Raw genomic sequence first — 18,596 nt, forward strand, 5'->3', positions numbered from 1 at the left:
ATAGTTGAAATTTTAGGCTAAAAAAGCTCATTCTCTTAGGAAGCATTTTGGAGGACACAACACAAAGGCCATGAATAATTTTAACATCTGCCAACAGTCAGAAAAACTTTCTTAGAAAGATGCCATTTAAGCAAAATTTGTGTCTGGTAAAACGAGAGCCCAAGAATATGAATATTAGGATAAACTCTAATGAAAGTGCTATATGTCATGATACCACTAATAAAGTATGAATCTTTGATAGTCAGTGGCAACAAGAATTCCAGGAAGCGTGCATTATTTAGTATAGAAATTATTTAGTTTACATACATTCACTTGTCCAATTTGTATATGTAATTGTGCTTTTCAAATTTATAGTCATCGGAATTTTGGTTGAGTGGATAGACTGATGGTGGACAAGAATGCCAAATTTTACATTTTCTATTCCCAATTGATTTCCAGAAATCTATGTACACTGCTACATATAGTTTCATCTTTTATAGACACATCTAAAAATGCAAGAAGTTCATATTTTATGTTGGAAAGTGGCTTAATCAAATACTTTGAATATAGTATTAAAAACAGAAGTGTCACTGAAGTTCAAAGAAGAGCAAGGATATGCAATCGTAAATTCATGTTTTTCATTTTGATGCATATATTGCATTTAGGCCAAACCTGACATATCCAAGAACTACTTCTAGCAGTGTACAGGGGACCATATGAAACCTGGGGATTGAACCCAGGTCAATACATAGCAAGCATCCCATCCACTGTACCATCTCTCCAGCCCTTAGTTATCCTGTATTTTGATGGGCTCCCAATTTACATGAAATCACTTTAGAAGAGCACAAACTGCAATGCTGTAAGCTAGAACTAAAAATTGGGTAGAATTGGGAAAAGTAGATATGGAAAGCAAGCTCAGAAGATGGTATGAAAAAACAGTGCAACTTGCAAGCATACCTGTGGCTGCTCACAACTGCACATGTTTAGCAACTGGAGCTGTCCAGTCAGGGTCTCACTCCTTCAGATAGTACTCAGGGTCCTTGAAGGAATCCCAAGGAAGTGCTAAGCATTCCCCAAAATTAGTGCCAGCATTGGTTAGCCTATTAGCTTTTTAGCATGTCTGATAGAATCCCAGCATCTATAAAAACATAAGGCTTTAACTGTATAAGTTTTTATTCACCCCTATTGCTATGTTCTTTCCAGCTTAGAGTGTTAGAAAATTTGACTTTCGTTTTAAGATTATTCACTTTAGCATATACACAAATTTATAATGTCTGTCACTTGAGGTCTGACTGAAAGGGCTTCTAGGGAGATAAATTGGATATTTGTCTCTACCTTATGTGGGTTTTTTTCTAAGAGAGAAGAGACAGGAAGAGAAAAAGGAAGAAGGAATTTCTGCAGCAGACCTGAACAGATAACCTCTTTGAGTTCAATTATAGGAAGGCCAAGCCAATAGTTGCTTAATCCTGAGACCCTGAGGCATGTCAATGATTTCAGATGTCTTTCAACACACATGGATTATGTTGTGGAATGTCGGGCTATTAAGGAAACCCACAAGGCTATGGAATCATAAAAGAAAAGACCTGTGGGAGGAGAGCATAAGAATTTTGCTTCCAAGCAATGTTATTGCCAGAAGAAGTATTTGAAATGCTTTGGAAGTAATTTTAATTTTTAAAACTTGCAAAATTAAAAGGCATGTGTCCAAGTTGTCAGGAAGAGAACTATTAATGAACAACTAACAATGAAGTGGTTCTTTATGAATTCTCTTCTGGAAAAGGACTAGCACCATATTTAGAAATATTTGGGGGCAATGTTTGCCAACAGAGACAGAAATGGAATGCAGTTATATTACTTAAAGGAAATATATAGACAATTAGCATTAACTGTTACCCACCTTGAAACCTGTCTACAAAATCATTGGGATTGCAGAATTGAAATCAGGCACAGTATAGTCTATTTCAGGGTATGTATGATGGGTTAGGGATATGGAAAGTGTGTTTACATGCACTGATGACTTTAGTATAAGTCTTTTTATTCAAAATGTGTTCAATAGATCATTAATATTGACATCAGGGACCGAAGTAGTGGCACAAGTGGTAGGGCATTTGCCTTGCACGTGCTAACCTAGGGCAAACCATTGTTCGATCCCCTGTCATCCCATATGGTCTCGCAAATCAAGAGTGATTTCTGAGAGCATAGCCAGGAGTAACCCCTGAGCGCTGCTGGGTGTGGCCCAAAACCAAAAAGAAATATTGACATCATCTAGAGGCAAATTATATTACAGACTCTCAAAGCATACTATAACTATCAACTCAGATTCAGAATCTGTATTTAAGCCAACTCTTCAGATAAGTAAAAAGCTTATTACACTCTGAGAAACACTAAGTCGTTTTCTTCAGGAACATAGAGATGCCATCCTGTATACACTTTCCCATTGAAAATGTTGATGAAATAGTTCATTTGTCTAAAAACACGACAACTAATACAATAGACAAGTATATAAACGAGGATTTTTTTGAAGATGAGAATAAAGGTAAGCCTCTTTTATTATCTTGCTTTTAACTTTGCTTCTTATCACCAATAACTCTGAAAAATAATTTTTATCCCTGAATGTAATAGCTCCTTTTCTTTTTCTATTATTAGAGTCTGAACTTAAACTTATGGTCATGATTTAAGATTTATTTAGTCTTCTTTTTATGTATTAGCTGTGTTGTTTTTGGTTACCTTCTTTAAAAAGAAAAAAAAACCTGCTTTCTGTTTAGTATATCACTTATAGTTATTTATTACACAAGGGTCAAATTCAAATGCCTTGACAAGAATTATGTAAATATAAATCATTTTACCCTTTTAGATTAATTTGCAGGGCCCAGAGTTATAGTACATCAGCTAGGATGTTTGCCTTGCACATGGCTGACCCAGACACAACCCCCAGCATCCCATATGATCTTCCAGCACCAATAATTTTTTTTTTTGGTTTTTGGGTCACACTAGGCTGTGCTGAGGAGTTACTCCTGGCTCTACACTCAGAAATTGCTCTTGGCAGGCTCGGGGAACCATATAGGATGCCGGGATTTGAACCACCATCCTTCTGCATGCAAGACAAATGCCCTACCTCCATGCTCTCTCTGCGGCCATCACCAATGATTCTCGAGTGCAGATGTACATTGGAGCACCATTTACAATAGCTGGATTCTGGAAATAACTCAAGTGTCTGGTCACAGATGAGTAGCTAAAGAAACTGTGGTGCATCTACACAAGGGACTAGTATGCAGCTGTTAGTAAAAATGAAGCAATGAAATTTGCTTATACATAGATGATTATGAAGAGTATTGTGCTGAATGAAATGAGTCAGAGGAAAAGGGAAAGACAGAATAATCTCACTCATTTTGGGGATATCAGAGTTAAAGATGGTATGGCAATAATATCCAGAGACAATAGAGATGATGGCCAGGAGGACTAGTTTATGGAAGGAAGCTTGCCACACATAGTTGAGCAGTGCAGTTAGGGAAGAGAAGGGACCAATATGACAATGATAGAAATGATGACTCTGGACAATACGTGTGTTGAACAAAGATTAAGTAATATGCATATACCCCTTAATTTATAATAGTGAAAACCACGTATCTAAAAGAGAAAAAAGATATATATATATATAAATACACACACACATATATATAGAGAGAGAGGGGGGGGAGAGGGAGAGAGAGAGAGAGAGAGAGAGAGAGAGAGAGAGAGAGAGAGAGAAGTAAAAATGTCTGACCCAGAGGCAGTCAAGGGAAGGGTGGAAGAAAAACTGATACATTAGTGGCAGGAAATGCTCATGGGTGAAGGCTGGTGATCATTGTAAGACTAAAAATAATGCATAACTTTATAACCACAGATCTTAAATAAAAAAGAAAAAAAGTTATACCTTAAATGTAGCTACTTACCATAGTGAAGGGAGTTTGGAGGGAGATTGGGAAAAGAAAGGATCTAAAATGTTCATGAAACAATCTTGAATGGTGGTATATACATTTTTAAATACACTATAAATATTTATATAAGAGTGTTTGGAGAACTTATCTAGATTACGTAGGTGTTATTCCTGGCTTAAACCAAAAGTTTAAGTGAGTTACACTTTGGGACTATATTTCCTTTAGTCTGCTATGATACTTCTCTCAATACTCATGAGTTGATACTGTAATTCATTTGTAAAAGTGCTGACTGAACGGGGAACAATGTTAAACCTGTAACTAGATATATTGGCAGGGTATCATAAAGTCTATCATTTTGTGTTTGTAACAGAAGCTTCAGTGTTGACAGTTTATTTGTTATAGGCTAATTAAAAAAAAACCTTTCCAAGCAAGTTGCATGTTTTCTTTTAATCATTAAAAATCTGTGAACAAATTCTTCAGGTTTGTTGCCTTTAGGCATTTGTTGCTCCCTTACAGTATATCTTTATATTCTACATACATTCTGCATCTGTTTCCTTTTCTTCTTACTTACTCCACTCATCATAATACCCTCTAGAATCTAGATCCATCCATGTAATGATAAATTGTATTGTTCACAGAACTGAGTTTATGAGTGGGAAAGGGAAGGCTTAAATCTTAGAACAAAGATGGAGGGATATGAGCACTTTAATGATGGGTGTGGTGTTTGAATGAATTATCCAAGGAATCAACTACTTTAGTATTTACCATTAATTCTGTACAGTATGTCTACATAACCTTATACTGCTATTGTTTTTATTGGGGTGCTGAGGTTTGGCCAAACTCAGAAATAAACAGGGATTTTTCCTGACTGTGCTTATGGTTCACTCCAATTGGGCTTGGAGGGTCAGATATGGTGCTGGATATTGAACCCAGCCCAGCTATATGAAAGGTAAATGGCCTACATGCTGAACCAGTTCTTGGGGTCCCTATTCTTGTGTTTTTATGTTTTTAATTACCATGGATTTCTCTGACAATTACTTGAAAACATTGAACTTAATTTGAAATTTATATGATTTATAGTTAGATGTAAACCAATATTATTTTATAAATATTTTTAAAATAATAATCTGGGGTGATAGGAATTTGGGAAGGTTTTAAGACTTTGGTAGAAGAAACATTATTCTGGTGATGGGTATGATATTTGAATCATGTGTATATAAAACTATCATTATTATTAAAAATCACAAAACTATTAAAATGTTGAAAATAATTATAAAAATGATATCATGCTATTTCTTATGATATCATAATCTCTTTGTTGATACATTTAAGCCTATAATCATTTAGTAACCTATAAGCTCTCATGAAGTTTCCACAGTCTATTTTCCCCACTGAAAAAAATTGAAGCTTACTGGGATTGATTTCACAAAATGGTCAGTCTGTTATCTTAGTTGCTATTATATATTACAATTTCATAGCAATGTGGTCATTTGAATAACTTATTAATTATAATAAAATAAAATTAGAGAAGCCAAAGAGATAGCACAGAGCGGCAGGAAGGATGTTTGCTTTGCATGTTGGCTGACCTGGTTTTGATACTAGGCATTACATATGGTTTCCAGAGCATGCCAGAAATAATTGTGCAGTGCAGAGCCAGTAGTAAGTCCTGAGCACCAACAAGTGTCCCCCCAAAGAAGATAAAATATTAAAATAAAATGCAATCGGGGTTAACTTAGTGAATAAGACGGAGAGGGATAACATAGAAAATTATCACTCATCTGTGGAGTATAAGAAAAATAAAAGACAGTATGGCAATAATATTCAGAGACAACAGAGCTGTATGACAGGGGGACCAGCTCATGACATGAAGCTTGCCACAGAGTGGTGAGTGCGGCTAGAGAACTAACCACAAGGACAACTACCATGGCAATGATAGTGAGGGACAGAGGTAGAATATCTGTCTGGGAGACAGGCAGGGGGTTGACATGGGGGAAGTAAAGAAGGAGTCATTGGTGGTGGGAGGATTGCACTGGTGAAGGATGTCATACAGTCTATGCCTGAAACCCCATATGAAATTTTTGTAAACACGATGATCAAATAAATAAAAAAAACTAACTGTAACCCTAAAGCTAACCCCTAACCAAAAATAAAATAAAAGAGATAGAAATTCACTTGATTTTTGTCCTATGATGAAAATTAATGACTATAGCAGCAATGATATATTTTTAAATTTTAACCTATGCTTTCTTTTGTTGCTGTAAATTATCTCACAGTCTATGCTTTTATTAGTTTTGTAAATAAGATAATTTTGTTAAATTTCAAAATTGTAAAAAATATATAATTAAATATATTAATGTAGAAAAAGTCTTTTAGAAGAGAACAAAATAGAAAGAAATTTGCAAATATTAAATTAATTGGTACTTATCATTAAGAAAGGAACATCAAGTTGACCATAAGAATGACTAAAAATAAAATGAATAGATATAAGGACTAAGTCCTACACATAAGAAAAATAATTACAATATACTTTAGCCAGAGTGATAAATATAAAGATGTTATTTTTGTAACAGAGTTAATAGATATAGATAAAGTATATGATCTAACACATTGATTGTTGATAATAATTAAATCCCTCAAAAGTTCTATAACTTCTTTAATGCTTAGAAAATAATATTTGACAGATAATTTGATTTAGTTTGTATGTGTTAGATTTGAATTCTTGTGCAATTGATCAAACTGTGAAGTTGTAAACATCGTTTATTGGTTATTGGTCAGTTGTTCATATTATATATACAATTAGATATAAAGTTATATTGAAATTAGACTAAGGCAATTAAGTGAAAGATTGAATATTATACATCTTACAGAGCATTCCAAGCTGTATCTTAAGCTGTCACCTCTTAATAGGTCAGGTCATTGTCATTAGTTTATATACATATTTTTCTTTAAAAATAGCATGGGAAATGACAGAAAACTGCAAATAAGGAATACAAGTGGAGTCAAGTGTTTTTCTTCTTAATTTAAGAAAATATTAAGAACCAATAAGATGGGTGGTGTTCCTTTTATGACTGAAACCCAAACACAATCATGTATGTAATCAAGGTGTTTAAATAAAAAAAATTATGCATTAAAAAAAAAGAAGGAGCTTTATTAATATAATAAAATTTATTTTAAAATAAAAAAAAGAAAGTAAAAATAATATATATTATTTCACAATAACATCACAAAGGATTAAATTTTTAAAAAATCCAATATATATTTCTGTAATAGTGAACTTGATAGATTGATCTAGAACTATATACTCTGCCTATTTTATAGTAGTTGTTGATTCCATTTTCTTTTTTTCTTTTCTTTTTTTTTTCTGTGTGTGCGTCATTTGACTAATTTTATTATTATGTCTTCAAGGTTTTATTTTTATTTTTTTTTATTTAAACACCTTGATTACATACATGATTGTGTTTGGGTTTCAGTCATGTAAAGAACGCCACCCATCACCAGTGCAACATTCCCATCACCAATGTCCCAAGTCTCCCTCCTCTCCACCTGACCCCTGCCTGTAATCTAAACAGGCTCTCCATTTCCCTCATACATTCTCGTTATTAGGAAAGTTCAAAATGTAGTTATTTCTCTAATTAAACTCATCACTCTTTGTGGTGAGCTTCCTGTGGTGAGCTGGAACTTCCAGCTCTTTTCTCTTTTGTGTCTAAAAATTATTATTGCAAGAATGTCTTTCATTTTTCTTAAAACCCATAGATAAGTGAGACCATTTTGCGTTTTTTTCTCTCTCTCTGGCTTATTTCACTCAGCATAATAGATTCCGTGTACATCCATGTATAGGAAAATTTCATGACTTCATCTCTCCTGACAGCTGCATAATATTCCATTGTGTATATGTACCACAGTTTCTTTAGCCATTCGTCTGTTGAAGGGCATCTTGGTTGTTTCCAGAGTCTTGCTATGGTAAATAGTGCTGCAATGAATATAGGTGTAAGGAAGGGGTTTTTGTACTGTATTTTTGTGTTCTTAGGGTATATTCCTAGGAGTGGTATAGCTGGATCATACTATAGTCTGGTTTCCTATAATCTGGTTTTCTTCCATACTAACCTTATCTTCTAGTATGCCTGAAGTTCTGACTATAAGTCCTTTATCTTTTCTTTGCTTGGTATCTTTTTGTTTTGTTTTTTTTTGGGGGGGGGGAGATTGTGTGTGTGTGTGTGTGTGTGTGTGTGTGTGTGTGTGTGTGTGTGTGTGTGTGTGTTTGGCCACATCCAATGGTGCTCAGGGATTACTCCTGGCTCTGTGCTCAGAAATTGCTCCTGGCTTGGAGGACTATATGAGATGCTGGGAATGGAACCTGCATCCATCCAATGTCAGCTGCACGCCCTACCATACTACTGTGCTACCACTCTGGCCCACGCCCTACCATACTACTGTGCTACCACTCTGGCCCCTGATTGGTATCCCTTTAAGATTCTTTTCCTAAGAGCTGGAGTGATGCACAGTGGTGGGGCAATTTCCTTGCATACGGCCGACAAGGGACTGACCCGGGTTCGAACACAGGAACCTGTATGGTCCCCAGAGCCTGCCACGAGCTATTTCTGATCACAGAGCCAGAAGTAACCCTTGAGCTCTGCCGGTGTGCCTTCCCCCCAAAAAAAAATTATTTCCTAGGGGTAGTTTAGGGAACTAAACTATGTGACTCAAAGAGGTAAAGTATCTGGTACCTGTGTTACAATATACAAGGCCCTGAGTGGGACCCTTGCCACAAGTACTACACAGTCCCCGTCTGAGCAATAATACATGTGAATCAAATGGACTCTGAATCCACAAGCCCCTCATTACCCCTCAGGTTTGGCTACCATAGGAATAAAGAAGTAACAAAAAAGCAATAAGAAAAATGTACATGATTTTTACATTTGAACTAGACCTCTTACAAACCTCAGGTGAAATGGGTTAGCCATGGAAAATAATTTAATAATTCCTATTCAATAGCACATTTAATGTATTTTTGCCAAAATCTGAGTGGAGAGAAGATATTGTAGGAGTGAACTTATAGAGAATACAGGTAATAAAATTTAAATGTAATGAGGCTGGAGTCATGGCGCAATGGTAGGGCATTTGTCTTGCACATGGCTGACCCAGGACAGACCTCAGTTGAATCCCCCTTTGTCCCCCAATCCAGGAGTAATTTCTGAGCACATATCCAGGAGTAACCCCTGAGCATCACCGGGTGTGTCCCAAAAATAAATAAAAATAGATCTAATTTAATGTCTATGGATTAAGAGGTGAGAGGGATAGTACAGGCTTAAGGTGCTTATCTTGCATGTGATCAACTCCAATTTAATTCCACATTGGGTCTCCTGACCACTGGCAGGCATGTACGATAGTAGGAATAAGTTTTGAGCACTGCCATGTATTATCTAGGGAATGTCCAAATCTCTACCCTCTCCCAAAGTGAATAAAATATAATGTTGACTTGATTGCATGAAAGAAGAAATAAGTATGAAAAGAAATAGTTTCAATTAAAGGGCCGTATCTCCAATAACTATAGGTGCTATTCTCTTAAGGTGTTTGGACTACTTACCTTAATGGCATATAACAAATCCAGAACATTTAAGTAGTCAAATAGGAGAATGAAACTGATAGAAAAAAATAATGGGTAAACATAATAAATGTGTAAAACAACTGACAGGTCAGAATGTCTGGGAAATCCCAGATGACCAAACATACCACTGAGGTCTTGGTGTCGTACTGTCCTAGCACACTGAGTAATATTAAGAACTCGACAGGCTCAAATGTCTTTTTTTTCTTATTCCATTTTCCACAAATTAGTGATTACTTCTGTGCTTACAGAATATCTGTGCATCATCTAAGCAACATGAGTCCACCAAATGATGCACTTGTTCAGGAAGATACAGATGAACTGTCCAAATATTCCAGCCAACTCTAGAGGATGCCAAGCAAGATCCACTTCAACAGATCATAATTTATACTGGCAGGAGGACAAACAAAAGCAGAGTGACGCATGAACCAGCTTAAGAAATTTGCCAATCTTCCACCAACTGCTTGTTATATTACTCTTCAATGTTTCTAAATAGGTCAGTTAGAATAACATCGTGCGGATCGTAGTAAATCTGAAGAAAATAAATGTCACTTTTAGTGAGTTGAATTCTTCTTCTAAATGCCTGCACTTGTGTGCTTTCATTTAACTATCATCTGGCTAAGGTTGAAGAGACACAATTGTCATGGTTTTGTAGTGGTCAGCAGTTTCAATGATACACATTTCACTGTGGCCCTGTGACAGCTATGGGCCTTTTCCAGGTGGTTTTTGGCACGTCTCACACTGCTGGTCACACGATGCATTTTGCTTTGGAGACTGGGAGAATAATAACAATGACCCCATTGCTTGGAGAAGCACAGCTACAGTCTGGCACAGGTTCTGAGCCAAAACCTCTGAGACTGTGACTCTAGGATGGTAAGGAGTTCCAGAGTCTTGGGTCTCTCATACTCTCATGCCTCAATATTCGAATGAAAAGATAATCCCTGGAAGTGTTCCAGATGAGTCCTTCTAAGTTTGGCTCTCATGGAAAGAGTGATTTCTAAGAAGATTTTAGCCAAATGGAATCGTAGTGATAGTTTGGAGACAATCAGAAGAAATTTGTCATCAGTGATAACTATAAAGTACTGTGGGCTTCTTTTTATTCATATGTGCTGCTCTGTTGTTATTATAATGATAATGCTTTTGGTGAAAGGATTTTATCAGGGTTTTTTAACATTTTTTTGTTATAGATTTTAGACCATTCCAGGCAGAGCTGAGGTCTTACCCCTTGATCTGAGATCAAGAATCAGTCCTACCATGCTCAGGGAACCATATGTGGTATCTTGGAAAGTGAATCCAGGCCAGCCTAGTACTGAGCAAATATCCTACCAGGTTCACTATCACTCAGGCCCTCAGAATCCTTTTTCAAGTAAAGAAATAACAAAACTAGAAAATGGGAAGGAAAGCTGAAGTTCCATTTTACTTTCATTAGATATATTGCTTTATTGGTAGATATTTATTTTAATATGTCCTTTTGATATGCTGAACATGCTGTCTTTACAATATAGAAAAATAAAGATTTTTAACCATTCTACTAATTTAGTTGTGCTGCCAATGGTTTCATCTATTTTCAAGACCCAATATTTTTTCATTTTATATTAAACAGTTGGTTTGAATGCATATTTATGCTAAATAATGTATTCTTATAAAATTATTTACTATCTGTGTCAGTTCCTGACATTGTCTTATATACAGTAAAGTGAACACTGTAATGCAACAAAATATAGTTTTTTATAATTATAATCCTTTTAGGGAAAGTAAGTCAACATATTGTAACTACTTTTAAAGTATAATATTTTATTTAATATGTTATTAACTAACATCATTAATATCAAATTAACAGCTGTTGGAAGCCTTCAACAAAATGGAATTCTTTTGTGATGTGTTAGCCATTGGCATAGATAAATGCAGTCCCTTCCTTCAAGCCACTTAGCAACTTAGTTACTCTAGTAACAAAAATGTAGAACCACTATAGTTTAGGTCAAGCAGAAATAAATTTATGAAATTATAAATAATATAAAAATAACATAATTATTTGATTTATAATTTTGTGTCAGTTTTATGAGAAGTAATAATTATTTCTACATTTGTGGAAAAGGTAGCATTTGTCCAGATATGAAAGATACAGATCAATAGAAGAAACAATCATAAAAAGCTGTAAAGAAGATGCAGTGCTCTGTGTATAGAAAGTTGAAATATCTGATTAAACTGAAAGTAATACAAAGGAGAAGGTAGATATTAGAAGACTAAATAATTACATAATGTCTAGTTTATGAAGAAAATTTATGCAAAATAAGTTGAGTTTCATTATCTACCTAAAAAGTCCACACACAGAGGGGCATGGAAAGATAATAAAGTGGGTAGCATATTTGATTTGCATTCAACTGACCTGATTTAGATCCCCAGGACCCTGTTTCAAGCCCCATCAATAGGGATCTCTGAGCACAGACCAGGAATAAGCCTTGAGAGTAGCTGAGTATAACTCCAAAATATAAACAACAAAAAAACAGAAAGAAATTCACTTTATTTCTATATAATTTTATAAAATAGAAGAGTCTTTTTTAAAAATTCCATTCACTCTTGTGCTTCAAAAAAGGTTAAGTACCTATGCATAAGCTTATAAAAAGAAATGAAAAACCCCCATAAAGAAAGTTAAAAATTACTACACAAAGTAATAAAAGAAATATAAGAAAATTAAAACACATTTTTCCTCATGGATTGAAAGATCAATATTGTCAAAATGAACAGTCTACCCAAAGAAATATACAATGGAAAATGGAAATGCAATGCAGTTTCTATAAAAGGGCCCATAACATTTTTAAAGACATAGACCAAACGTTGCTAAACTTTGTATGGAATAATAAAGCTTCTAAAATATTCAACAAAGTCCTAGGAGAAAAGGAAGAAGGGAGGTTTTTCTTTCCTAACTTTAAATTTTACTATAAAGTTATTATAACCAAGACAGTTAGTAGTGGAATAAAGGAAAACTTTCAGAACAAAGGAATAAACTTGAGAGCACAGAAATAAACTCTCAAATATATGGTTAGCAAGTCTTTGATAATGTAGATCAGAATATGTTGGGAGGAACAAAATTATCTTCAACAATTGGTTTTGGAAAAACTGATGTCACATTAAAAAATAAATTCAGAACCCTCACACTATGCACAGTTAGTTCAAAATAGATTAAATACCTCTAATTCAGATCTGAATCCATAAATTATTTTGAGGAAAACTTAGGCAGAATCTTTCACGATATTGACTCTAGAAGTATCATCAGTGATTAAATGTTATAGGCCAAGCAAATGGAAGCAAAGATAAAGAATGGGACTTCTTCTAATCAAGACATTTTTGAACTGCAAAATAAATTATGTTAAGAATAAAAATAAGGGGCCGGAGTGGTGGCGCAGGCAGTAGGGCATTTGTCTTGCATGCACTAACATAGAATGGACTGCAGTTTGGTCCCCAGGTGTCCTATGTGGTTCCCCAAGCCAGGGGGAATTTCTGAGCATATAGCCAAGAGTAACCCCAAAGTGTCACTGGGTATGGCCCCAAAACAAAACAAAACAAAACAAAAGTAAAAATAAACCCCACAGACTTGGAAAAAATTTTAGACTACTGTAAGTTATTCCTCCCCACCACCATAAGCTTCCTGTTGAAATGTTAGTCACACCTGAATTACAGGGCTGTCCCCTACCCTGGTGGGTGGGAATCTAGAGGATAAAGAGAAGTGTCTGACTGGGGGGGGGGGGGAAGGGAGTAAAAAAATGCAGAAAGCCAGAGATCATCAAAAGAAGAAGCTTCTTGGAATAAGCTTAGCATAGAAGCCATGTGAGGAAAAGCATATGGCAGATAGGGCCTTGGAATAAAGCTGGCTGACTTCGATAAAACTTTAACTGACTACTAGTGAATTATTTCTCCGCCACTACTACCCTGAGTCTTCAGACAGGTCCAGCAAAGGGGTTAAAAGTGTCAGGCCATGCTATGCCTAGAAGGCCTCACTCAGACATTTGGACATTGGACATTATATTTTATATTAAAACAACAGACTCACCTGACAAAATCTGATGCATATAAAGCTCAGACAGACATTTGTAAAGAACAACAACAAAAAAAGAGACCATTACAAACAAAAAAATAAAACAGAAACTTCCTCAAACATACAAATGAACAATAGTACATAAAAAATATGCTCTACCTCACTTAAATCATGGAAATACAAATAAAAACAAGATATCTTCCATCTGTGAGACTGGCACTAACATCAATAAAAACAAAAACAGCAGTGTTTGGCAGGGAAGTGGGGTAAAAATAACCTTACTCCCCTGCTGGTGGGAATGTCAACTGTTTCAACCTTTTTGAAGAACAATATAAACTTTCCTCTAAAACCTAAAATTGAGACTCCACATGACCTAGCAATTCTATTTTTTGTATTTATTCCAAGGATTGCAAAACTATTTATAAAAGACATTTCCACTCATATGCTCCTTGCAGCACTAGTCCCAATAGCCAAAATAAGGACACAACACAGGTATCTATCTAAATACAGCTGACTGGATAAAAAATTATGACACACATATACACAATGGATTACTACTTAGTTAAGAAAAATTCAATTTGCTGCTACATGAATGAAAGTATATATTATCATGCTTAGTGAATTCAGTGAGAAAGAAAGGGACATAAAATAAAAGAACGTGTGGGGTTACCCAGAGACAATAGAAATGAGGATTAGGAAGACCAATCCATGGTAGAAGCTTGCCACAAAGAGCAAAGTACAGTTAGAGTAGGGAAGGTCTACTATGAAAGTGATAGTTGGAACTCATCACTCTGGACAAGAACTGGGTGCTAAAGGGGATAAAATGATATGCATAGTACCCTTTCATTAGCTTTAGTGCAAACACAGTGCAAGAAACTAAGAAAAAGGGTTATTACAACAGTCCTGGTAACATTATAAATCATCAAATAAAGAAAGTGACAGTATGCTATTCCACTGGAAAAACTAAAAACAAACAAAAAATTTAAATTAGAATCAATTTCAGAATGAGCAGAAAATAAAAATGCAATATTTACAGCAACATTTGAGGTAGAAGTGGGAATGAGAGGCTCATATTGGAATTTAGCAAGACTATCAGGGCAGGTGATTTTCATAATGCAACAACTCATAAATCACTTGCCATTTTCTTCAGTTAAGCTTTTAAAATAAGGTTTATCTTATTTGAAACACCATGCTTCACAGTACAGGGTTTGTGTATACAGCCTTGCAATTCCACACCTTTTTTCAGAGTATACTTTTTTTTTCACCACCATCTCCAGGACCTCTCCCAGTCATCCCTGCCACCTGCCCGTGGTAATCTATGTTCTTTAAACTAGGTTTCATATTATGTTTTCTTTGACATTTTGATATTCTCCCATATGATTCTTTATATCCCTCATATGAAAGAAATCATTCTGTATTTGACTCTGTCCTGACAGATTTCACTCAACACAATACCCTTTAATTTTATCACATAGTAGAAATTGCATGATTTTGTATTTTCTCATACTTAAATAATGTTTTGACTATGTATTTTGGAAACTTTCTTTATCCAGTAATCTGTTCTTAAACGCTTAATTTTCTTCCAGATATTGGCTCATGTGACTAGTGTTTCAATGAATATATGAATAAAATGTCGTTTTGAAATAGTTTTCCCCCTCAGTCAATCTATTTAGGATAAATACTCAGCAGTACCAGGTTTTCATAAGCATCTTTATATGCATTGCTTAAATACAAATTTCTTCTCAAATATTTACTTAGAAAAATATAAGATCATTACTTCTGATGTGTTTTTCTGATTAAGAAAAAAGTATTTCATGTATCACTCTATTTCTTTCAGAGTACTAAGGCAAAAGAAATATCAAGGTGTGAAGTTGTTTTTACATCTTCTCTTTTTTATTTACTTTCTCAATCCCAGATGTGGATATTTAGTCTTCTTCTTCTTTCACTGGGAAATTACCTCACGCATCTCCTGACTCATGAGCTATATACAGAGATATTGTAGGTCATTTCCTGCTAAAGTATTACATTCTGTGAGTAGAAAAATAAAACGTTTAAAAAAACCATGAGAACTACAGGCCAAAACTTTAGAAATTATATTTGGAAGAAACTTGGAGAGTTCATATTTAAAAAACTAGAAAAATATATTTGGTAGTGAATCAGATTTTAATTAAAAGTATGAATATCATTAAGAACAGCATAAAGATATACATAACAAAACTAAAGCTAACAAACAAAATGCAGTAATACATAACATATGTGCAAACTTTAAATGAGACATTTTAAATGCAATTAAAATTCGGAAAACTACTGAGAATCTAAGGAGTAAAACATAAGTTTAAACAAAAAGTAGGGCTTACTGAGGACAGAGCAATAGTATAGCAAGGAGGGTCTTTGCCTTGCACATAGCTAATCCAAGTTGGATTACTGGAATCCTATACGGGCCTCTGAGCCTGCCAGAAATAATTTCTGAGCACAGAGCCATGAGTGATCTCAGCAAATCAGGTGTGGCCTAAAATCCATCATCATCATCATCATCATAAGATGATTAAGAATACAAATGAGAAGGAGGAAGAGGAAGAGAATGAGAAGGAATAAGAGGATAATGAGAAGGAGAAAGAGGAGAATTAGAAGGAGAAAGAGGATGAAGCAGATAGGGAGAGGAAGGAGGAAGAAAATGAGGAGGAGGAGGAGGAGGGGAGAAAGAGGAGAATGTGGGAAGATGGGAAAGAGGGAGAAGATGGGAAAGAGGGGGAAGTAGAGGGAGAGAAGAAGAAGAAGAAGAAGAAGAAGAAGAAGAAGAAGAAGAAGAAGAAGAAGAAGAAGAAGAAGAAGAAGAAGAAGAAGAAGAAGAAGGAGAAGGAGAAGAAGAAGAAGAAGAAAGAAGAAGAAGAAGAAGAAGAAGAAGAAGAGAAGAGAAGAAGAAGAAGAAGAAGAAGAAGAAGAAGAAGAAGAAGAAGAAGAAGAAGAAGAAGAAGAAGAAGAAGAAGAAGAAGGAGAAGGAGAAGGAGAAGGAGAAGGAGAAGGAGAAGGAGAAAAGAAGAAGAAAAGATGAAGAAAAAGAAGATTAAGAAGAAAACGAGGAAGAAGAGGAAAAGAAGAAAAAGATTAAGAAGATGAGGAAGAAGAGGAAAAGAAGAAAGAAAAAAGGAGAAAAAGAAAAGAAGGAGGAGGAGGAGGAAGAAGAAGAAAGTGGGCTTTACATAGTAAAATTAATGTAAATTCTGATTCAGAAAAAAGAAGTGTAGGAATGAATAATGTGCCATTCTCATGATCATAACTTTGATACCTGACTCTGTATCTACAAGCAGTTCTGGAGTTAGCTTTAGTGTCCTCTACAGTACCAGAGTAAAGAACTCATCAAGTCAAATTGCCATCCTACTATGACTATAGTGCCCACTTACCTCTGCTGTGGAAAATTCCTTCTCTCAATCTCCTGAAACCTTCACACAAAAAATATATAAATTTAGGGAAAATGGAGAGAATGATGAACCCATAATAAAAGTCTGATTGATAAGATCATTAAAATTATATGATAATATTAAACAAGTCATGCTTGACCATAGTGAGATCCATGTTTATGTTAAAAAAATGACAAGATTTTTTGTGTGTTTTAGGATGTCTGGAATGTGATTTATAAAAGAAATTAATTATACAAAGTTATACTGGTAAATTTTGCAACAATTTAGTGATATAAATACAAAATTTGATGCAGCAATAGGTAAGTAACCCCAAGGAATATTTCAAAGTCAAATATCAAGGAATTTTATATTTACTGAAATACTGAAATTATAGATGTGCAGTCTGAGAAAATGGAGGGGTAGCTACTAATTAGTAGTGCCACTGACACTGAGGTTGAAAATTATTTTAATATCTTTAGTTTGATTCATCATATAGCATTTACTTAAACACTATTTTGGGCGTGTTTGTGAGGGTTTTTCTAACCTTGGTTGGTAGGGACTAGTCATAAACAGAAAATATATCTGTGGATGTGGAAATGATTTATAGAGAATAAGGAATAGAAGATTGACATAAAATTCAGGACAAGATGTGGAAATGAGAATAATTTCTTCAGGATAATAAATGATTCATCTCATTGTACCTTATAGTGTAGTCCATTACTTAAATTCGTGCATCAACTTGATTCATTGTATAGCACTTACTTAAATATGATTTTGGGTGTTTTTGTGAGGATTTTTCTAATCTTGGTTGGTATCTGAGCCTACCAACCTGAGTTGGTAGGCTGACTGAGGCAGTTTGTCCTCCCCACAGAAGGTGAATACTTTCTAATCTATTAAATGCCATGCCAACAAAAGTGGTTGCTCATAGGACATCAGCCTACTATCTTCCAATATGACAGCTGATTGTCAAAAAACTTCCTTTTCTCTCTAATCACACACACACACACACACACACACACACACAACGTGAATTGAAATTGTTCAATGGCTGTTCTCCATGTTCAGCAAATCTTGAGACATGAAAACTGTGTGAGCCAATTACCTTTAAAAATTAATGTTCCTGGGACCAGAGTGGTGGCGCAAGCAGCAGGGCATTTGCCTTGCACACGCTAACCTAGGATAAACCGAGGTTCCATCTCGCAGCATCCCCTATGGTACCCCAAGCCAGGGGCAATTTCTGAGTTCATAGCCGGGAGTAACCCCTGAGCATCACTGGGTGTGTCCCAAAAAGAAAAAATTAATGTTCCCTACTGCTGGATAGGAAAATAGTTGCAGGTAAATATAGAGCTGTTTTTTGAAGAGTTCTGAAATATGTATATTACTTGGTAATATGCTTTACATTTCCACATCAGACTTCCAATGCAAATACAGGGTAAAATTATTCATTCTTACTTTTGTTATCTGACACTAGTTTGGCATAGTAGCAATAACTAAATGGGTCAAGCGCAGTTGTGGAAAGGTAGAATGACCTAGGTATAGAAAAACAATGGACAAAAGAATATAGGATAATGTTTCTGTCAGAGTTGCTAAAATATAGACAGTCATGTATATTTATAATTTTGAAGAAATGGTTTTAAATAACTAATATTTAAATAATTAAAAAGGGATGT

The sequence above is a fragment of the Suncus etruscus genome, chromosome 10 (assembly GCF_024139225.1).
Source record: "Suncus etruscus isolate mSunEtr1 chromosome 10, mSunEtr1.pri.cur, whole genome shotgun sequence".
Classification (NCBI taxonomy): domain Eukaryota; kingdom Metazoa; phylum Chordata; class Mammalia; order Eulipotyphla; family Soricidae; genus Suncus; species Suncus etruscus.